Consider the following 8,436-nt stretch of genomic DNA (forward strand, 5'->3'; position numbering starts at 1 on the left):
GGAAGTATTTAATCCAGATTGTTGGAGGATATGTTAGTAATCTTATATTTTAGAACATGAACTCTGCAGTGTAGAGGATATCCGCTGCAGAAAGACTTTGGGACCCCTAACAGTGAAATGCCATCATACTTCTTATCACCCCAAAGTACATAGAGTAGCTATGTAATTACTGACCTGAGATGTAGTGGGGTTTTTTTTTCTGCATTAAACTTTGTTTAAATAGATCTCAAAATTCTGTGACATATGTGGTCATGTTGTTTCCATTAAAAAACACTGATTTTAAAAACTAATAACTTAAAAACTGCTACACATACAAAAATACCCCAAATGGTCCATAAACCATTTCCTTCTGAAGGTTTTACAATGCATTGTAATTATTAACCAACCCTTTATTATTAAACTTAAATGACCAATTGAAACAAATATTTCTGAGACTGTTCTTCCACATCTGATTAAGACTGGGGTGGCAGGTGTTGGGGATAATAATCATTTAGCCTTCCGAGCTTTGTGGGCAGACTTGAAGACTGTGCCAGCTCCAGCTACCTTTCTTTTCCACTGCTTTGATGACACCAACAACAACTGTCTGTCTCATGTCATAAACAGAAGTGGCCCAGAGGAGGATAGTCAGAGAAGTTCTCAACACACATGGGCTTTCCAGGAACCATATCAACAATGGCAGCCTCACCAGATTTCAGAAACATTGGGCCATTTTCTAGCTTTTTCCTAGAATGACAAACAATATTCTCCTCAGCTCAGCAATTCTGCAAGCAATATGAGCTGTGTGACAATACACAACAGGTGCATATCCAGCACTGATTTGGCCTGGAAGATTCAGGATAATCACCTGAGCTGTGAAAACAGCTGCTTCCACTGGTGGATCATTTTTGCTGTCACCAGCCACATTGCCACAATGAAAATCTCTGACAGACATGTTCTTGACATTGAAGCCCACATTGTCCCCAGGAAGAGCTTCACTCAAAGCTTCATGGTGTATTTCAACAGACTTTACTTCAGTTGTAACATTGACTGGAGCAAAGGTGACCACCATGCCAGGTTTGAGAATACCAGTCTCCACTTGACCCACAGAGACAGTACCAATACCACCACTTTTGTGGACATCCTGGAGAGGCAGATACAGGGGTTTGTCAGTTGGATGAGTTGGTGGCAAGATGAAATCCAGAGCTTCAGACATCATGGTTCCACTGGCATTGCCATCTTTACAAGTGACTTTCCATCTCTTGAACCAAGGCATGTTAGTACTTGGCTCCAACATGTTGCCATTCTAATGACTTGGCACTGAGATCTGTTTTTATCCACCTGAGAAGAGAAAACGCACTGTTGTTTCAAAAGATGAGCTCCAAACCAAATCATGAGGATGCACTAGGAATTGTAGATGTCTATTTGTTCCTGAGGTCCTTTCCATGTGGGTGACTCTATAAAGAGCTCTGCACTTTGCAAAGCAACAGGGGTGACTTAGCTGTGGTTCTGAGTTACATGAGTAGGGATGGATGGGCAGGCAGCAGTGAATAACCTCTTGATGTTCAAGGAAGACTTGGGTGGGGGATGTAGGATTGTGGCCATAAAAAAAGAATATAAATAGATGCAGAAAAAAAAGCAGGACCTCTGAAGTAGGTCTGATTGTGCTAGATTTTGGGTTGGAATTTACAATAAATCTATCCTTGGAAAGTTTTTTGACTCCCATCTTTAGTGTCATTATTTGAACAGCAGACAAAAATTTAATATTTTTTTCCTTTTTTAAAATTGTTGTTCAAGTATAGTTGTCTCCATTTTCACACCAACACACCACTCCACGACACCCATCCTGCCTCCCACCCTCAAACCTACTCACTTTGGCTTTGTCCATATATCCATTATTCATGTTCCTTGATGGCCCTTCCCCTATTATCCCCTATTATCCTACTCCCCCATCCTCTCTGGTTATGGTCAGTTTGTTCCTATTTAAGTGTCTCTGTTTGTATTTGGCTTCCTTGTTTGTTTTGTTGATTAGATTTCAGTTAAAGGTGAGATCATATGGTATTTGTCTTTCACTGCCTGGATTATTTCACATAGAATAATGCGCTCCAGTTACATCCATGCTGTTGCAAATGGTATAAGCTCCTTCTTTCTCTCTGCTGCATAGAATTCCATTGTGCAAATAGACCATAGTTTTTTTGTGCACTCATTTGCTGATGGGCACTTAGGTTGCTTCCAGTACTTGGCTATTGTAAATTGTGCCGCTATAAACATTGGGGTGCATTGGTTCTCTTGGATTGGTGTTTCAGGATTCTTAGGGTATAATCCCAGCAGTAGAATTGCTGAGTCAAAGGGCAGTTCCATTTTTAGTTTTCTGAGGAAATTCCATACTGTTTTCCACAGTGGCTGCACCCGTCTCCAGTCCCACCAACAGTGCACTAGGGTTCCCTTTTCTCCACAACCTCTCCAACACTTGTGGTTTGCTGATTTGTTTATGATGGCCATTCTCACTGGTGTGAAGTGGTAGCTCATTGTGGTTTTAATTTGTGACTCCATGATGGCAATTGATGCTGAGCATCCTTTCATATGTCTTCTGTATATCATCCTTTGAGAAGTGTCTGTTTCAGTCCTTTGTCCATTTTTTAATTGGGTTGTTTGTCTTTCTGGAGTGGAGTCATGTGAGTTCTTTATGTATTTTGGAGATCAAATCCTTGTCTGAGACATCACTGGCAAATACATTTTCCCATAGAGTTAGTTCCCTTTTCCTTTTGCTGATGTCTTCTTTAGCTGTGCAGAACTTTTTATTTTGATGAATTCCCATTTGTTTATTCTTTCCTTCATGGCCAGTGCTCTAGGGGACATATTCATGAAAACATTGCTGTGTGGGATATCTGAGATTTTCCTGTATGTGTTTCCCTCTAGGACTTTTATGGTGTCCCTTATATTTAAGTCTTTTATCTACTTTGAACTTATTTTTGTGAGTGGTGTAAGTTGGTGGTTGAGTTTCATTTTTTTGCATGTAGCTGTCCAGATCTCCCAACATCATTTGTTGAAGAGGCCATTTTTACTCCATTTTATGCTGCTGCCCCCTTTGTCAAATATTAATTTACCATAGAGACTTGGGATTATTTCTGGGCTACCTATTCTGTTTTGGTCTATGTGTTGGTCTCTGTGTCTGTTCTTATGCCAGCACCAGGCTCTTTTGACGATAGTGGTCTTGTAAAACATTTTGATATCGAATATTGTAATTCCTCCTACTTTGTTCTTCTTTCTAAAAATTGCCAGGGCTATTCACAATTGTTTATGGTTCCATATAAATTTTTGAAATGTTTGTTCTATATCTGTAAAATATGTCATTGGTATTTTAATAAAAATTGTATTGAATCTATCAATTGCTTTTGGGTAGTACGGACATTTTGATGATGTTGATTTTTCCAATCCATGAACACGATATATGCTTCCATTTATTTGTGTCTTCCTTAATTTCTTCAGTATTGTGTAGTTTTCTAAGTACAGGTCTTTTGCCTCCTTGGTAAGGTATATTCCTAGGTATTTTATTTTTCTTGTTGCCTTATCAAATAGAATTTTTTTTCCGATTTCTGTTTCTGATATTTCATTGTTGGTGTACAAAAATGCCTTCAATTTCTGAATATTGACTTTGTATCCTGCTTTTTTCCTAAATTCACGTATCAGGTCAAGGAGTTTTTAGTGGAGTCTATAGATTTTTCTATGTACACTACCATATCATCTGCAAACAGCAACCGTTTTACTTCCTCCTTTCCAATTTGAATGCCTTCTAGTTTTCTTTCTTGCCTAATCACTGTGGCTAGGAGTTCAAATACTGTATTGAATAGAGTGGTGAAAGTGGACATCCTTGTGTTGTTCCTGATCTAGTGGGAAATCTTTTAGTTTTGGCCTGTTGAATATGATGTTGGCTGTAGGTTTCTTGTATATGGCCTTTATTATGTTGAGGAATGGTCCCTCTACTCCCATTTTGCTGAGTGTTTCTATCATAAATGGGTGCTGTACCTTATCAAATGATTTTTTCCACATCTCTTGATACGATTATGTGATTTTGTCTTTCCTTTTGTTTATGTTATGTATTATATTTATTGATTTGTGAATGTTGTACCATCCTTGTATCCTTTGGATGAATCCCACTTGATCATGATGTATGATCTTTTTAAGTGTTGCTGGATGCAGTTTGCCAATATTTTGTTGAAGATTTTAGCATCTATATTCATCAATGATAGTGGCCTGTAGTTTTCTTTCTTCGTTGTGTCTTTACTGGTTTTGGATTAGGATGATGCTGAGTTTGTAAAAAGAATTTGGAAGTCTTCCCTCTTTTGGGTTTTTCAGAATAATCTGAGAAGTATAGGGGTTAGCTCTTCCTTAAAAGTTTTGTAAAAACTCCTGTGAACCCATCCAGTCCAGTGCTTTTGTGTGATGGGAGTTTTGTGATTACAAGCAGAGATAATTTTAATTTTTCAGGGATTTTATTTGTAAAGTGTTTGACTTGACCACAAAATAAAAATGATGACTATTATTATTCCCAGAATACATGAAAAATTTTAAAATAATGTCCATATATAGAGTTTGTGTTCCAGAATAAAGTAGATGTGATTGTATCTTATAAAAAGAAGCTGCCAACACCACTGATATTTTCTAGTGGGTTCAGAGCAGAGTATCTTCTAGTAGCAAGAGTGTCTTTTTTTGCTGAACTATGGCTTTTTGATGATAGGAGAAACTAGTGTGGGAAATTGTGATGTTTAATTTTTAATAAATGTACTGGGGTAACTATGGTTGATAAAATTATACAGATTTCCAGTGTACAATTGTATGATACCTTACCTTGTATATTACATAGTGTGCCTGACACCAAAATTCAAACCTTCTTTTACCATATATTTGGCCCCCTTGAACCCTTACTACCTCTAACCCGCTTTCTTTTTTGCAATCACCATACTGTTATCTGTGTCAATGAGTTTTTCTTAGTTTGTTGGGTTTATTCACGTAATCCTTTCAGTTCTATACCCACATGTGAGTGAAATAATATATTTCTTGACTTTTTCTATCTGATGTATTTTGCTTCGTATGATATTCTCAAGTTCTATCCAGGTTGCTGAGGGACACGTGCTTGTTTCCATGTCTTGGCCAGTGAATAATGACCCAATTAATATAAACGAGCATAAGTCTTTGTGAAAAAATGTTTTCAAGTTTTTCAGGTAGATACCCAGAAGAGGGGTTGCTCAGTCATTGGGTAATTCTATTGTTACTTTTGGGGATGGTTAATATAAAAAAAAATTGTTATTCAAATACAGTTGTCTGCCTTTTCTCCCCAGGCCTCCACCCACCCAAGCCGAACCCGCCTATACCCTGAACCTTCATTTTGTCCATGTGTCCTTCATAGTAGCTCCTGTAATCCCCTCTCTCCACTGTCCCCTCCCCACTCCCACATGGCTATTGTTAGATTGTTCTTAACTTCAAAGTCTCTGGATATATTTTGTTTCCTTTTTTCTTCTATTGATTATGTTCCAGTTAAAGGTGAGATCATATGGTATTTGTCCCTCAGTGCCTGGCTTATATCACTTAGCATAATGCTCTCCAGTTCCATCCATGCTGTTGCAAAGGGTATAAGATCCTTCATTCTCTCTGCTGAGAACAATTCCATTGTGTAAATGTACCATAGTTTTTGGATCCACTCGATTGCTGGGCACTTAGGTTGCTTCCAGTACTTGGCTATTGTAAATTGTGCTCATATGAACATTGGGGTGCACAGGTTCTTTTGGATTGGTGTTTCAGGGTTCTTAGGGTATAATCCCAGCAGTGGAATTGCTGGGTCAAAGGGCAGTTCCATTTTTAGTTTTCTGAGGAAATCCCATAGTGTTTTCCACAGTGGCCTCACCAGTCTGCATTCCCACCAACAGTGCACTAGGGTTCCCTTTTCTCTACATGCTCTCCAACATTTGTTTGTGGATTTGTTTATGTTGGCCACTCTGACTGGTGTGAAATGGTACCTCGTTGTGGTTTTAATTTCCATCTCTCTGATGGCTAGTGATGCTGAGCATATTTTCATATGGCTCTGGGCTCGCCGTATGTCTTCCTTGATGAAGTGTCCGTTCAAGTCCTTTGCCCATTTTTTCATTGGGTTGTTTGTTTTCCTGGAGTGGAGTCGTGTGAGTTCTTTATATATTTTGGGGATCAGGCCTTTGTCTGAGGTATCATTGGCAAATATGTTTTCCCATACTGTTGGTTCTCTTTGTAATTTGGTGCTGTTTTCTTTAGCCTTGCAGAAGCTTTTTATTTTGCTGAGGTCCCATTTGTTTATTCTTTCCTTTATGTCCCTTGCTTTAGGGGACATGTCTGTGAGGATGTTGCTGCATGGAATGTCTGAGATTTCCCTGCCAATGTTTTCCTCAAGGACTTTTATGGTGTTATAATTTATATTTAAGTCTTTTATCCATCTTGAGTTTATTTTCGTGTATGGCGTAAGTTGGTGATCGAGTTTCATTTTTTTCAATGTAGCTGTCCAGATCTCCCAACACCATCTGGTGAAGAGGCTGTTTTTGCTCCATTTTATGCTTCTGCCTCCTTTGTCAAATATTAATTGACTGTAAAGACTTGAGTTTAATTCTGGGCTCTCTGTTCTGTTCCATTGGTCTATGTGCCTGTTTTTATGCCAGTACCAGGCTGTTTTGATTACAGCGGCCTTGTAATAGATTTTGACATCAGGTATTGTGATCCCTCCTGCTTTGTTCTTCTTTCTCAAAATTGCTGCGGGTATTTGGGGTCGTTTATGGTTCCATATAAATTTCTGAAATGTTTGTTCTATATCTGTGAAATCTGTCATGGGTACTCTAATAGGGATTGCATTGAATATATAAATTGCTTTGGGTAGTATGGCCATTTTGATGATGTTAATTCTTCCAATCCATGAGCATGGTACATGCTTCCATTTGTTTATGGATTCCTTAATTTCTTTCTTCAGTGTTGTGCAGTTTTCTGAGTACAAGTCTTTTACCTCCTTGGTTAGGTTTATTCCTAGGTACTTTATTTTTCTTGTTGTTATATCAAATGGGATTTTGTTCCTGATTTCTGTTTCTGCAGTTTCGTTGTTGGTGTACAGGATTGCATTTGATTTCTAAGCATTGACTTTGTATCCAGCTGTTTTGCCAAATTCATTTATTAGGTCGAGTAGTTTTTTGGTGGAGTCTATAGGATTTTCCATGTACACTATCATGTCATCTGCAAACAGTGACAGTTTCATTTCCTCCTTTCCACTTTGGATGCATTTTATTGCTTTTTCTTGTCTGATTGCTGTGGCTAGGACTTCCAGTATTATGTTGAATAGGACTGGTGAGAGAAGGCAATCTTGCCTTGTTCCTGATCATAGTGGTAAAGCTCTCAGTTTTTGTCCATTGAGTATGATGTTGGATGTAGGTCTCTCATACATGACCTTTATTATGTTGAGGACTGTTCTCTTTATTCGCACTTTGCTGAGTGTTTTTATCAGAAATGGATGCTGTATCTTATCAAATGCTTTTTCTGCACCTATTGACATGATCATGTGATTTTTGTCTTTGCAGTTATTGACGTGATGTATTATGTTTATTGATTTGCGAATATTGTACCATCCTTGCATCCCTGGGATGAATCCCACTTGGTCATGGTGTATGATCTTTTTAATGTATTGATGGATGTGGTTTGCCAATATTTATTTGAGGAATTTAGCATCTATGTTCAGCAGCGATATTGGCCTGAAGTTTTCTTTCTTTGTTGTGTCTTTATCTGGTTTTGGAATTAGGATGATGCTGGCTTCATTAAAAGAATTTGGGAGTCTTCCATCATTTTGGATTTTTTCCAATAGTCTGTGAAGGATAGGGGCAAGCTCTACCTTAAGTGCTTTGTAGAATTGACCTGTGAAACCATCTGGTCCAGGGCTTTTGTGTGTTGGGAGTTTTTTGATGACTGCTTCAATTTCGTCTGCTGTTATTGGTCTGTTCAGGTTTTCTGCTTCTTCTTCATTCAGTTTTGGAGGATTATATTTTTCTAGAAATGTGTCCATTTCACCTAGGGTTTCAAATTTCTTGTCACACAGTTCTTTGTAGTAATTTCTTGCAATCCTTTGTAGTTATGTGGTATCAGTTGTAATCTCTCCTCTTTTATTTCTAATTGTGTTTATTTGGATCCTCTCTCCTCTCTTCTTGATGAGCCTGCTTAAAGGCTTGTCGATTTTGTTTATCTTTTCAAAGAACCAGCTCCTGGATTCATCGATCCCTAGAATTGTGTTTTTAGTCTCTATGTCATTTAACTCTGCTCTGATCTTGGTTATTGCCTTCCTTCTGCTTGCTCTGGGCTGTCTTTGTTTTTGTTCCTCGAGTTCTTGTAGGCGTAGGGTTAGGTTGTTTGTTTGAAATGTTTCTATCTTTTTAAGGTAGGCTTGTATTGCTATGAACTTCCCTC

At 38.2% G+C, this 8,436-nt stretch overlaps 1 pseudogene; it reads right to left on the minus strand.

Moving 5' to 3' along the window:
* Window positions 1-486: 486 nt before the first annotated feature.
* On the minus strand, window positions 487-7,657 carry LOC112320806 (elongation factor 1-alpha 1 pseudogene; annotated as a pseudogene).
* Between the last annotated feature and the right edge of the window lie 779 nt (window positions 7,658-8,436).

The sequence above is a fragment of the Desmodus rotundus genome, chromosome 8, assembly GCF_022682495.2.
Source record: "Desmodus rotundus isolate HL8 chromosome 8, HLdesRot8A.1, whole genome shotgun sequence".
Taxonomy (NCBI): Eukaryota; Metazoa; Chordata; class Mammalia; order Chiroptera; family Phyllostomidae; genus Desmodus; species Desmodus rotundus.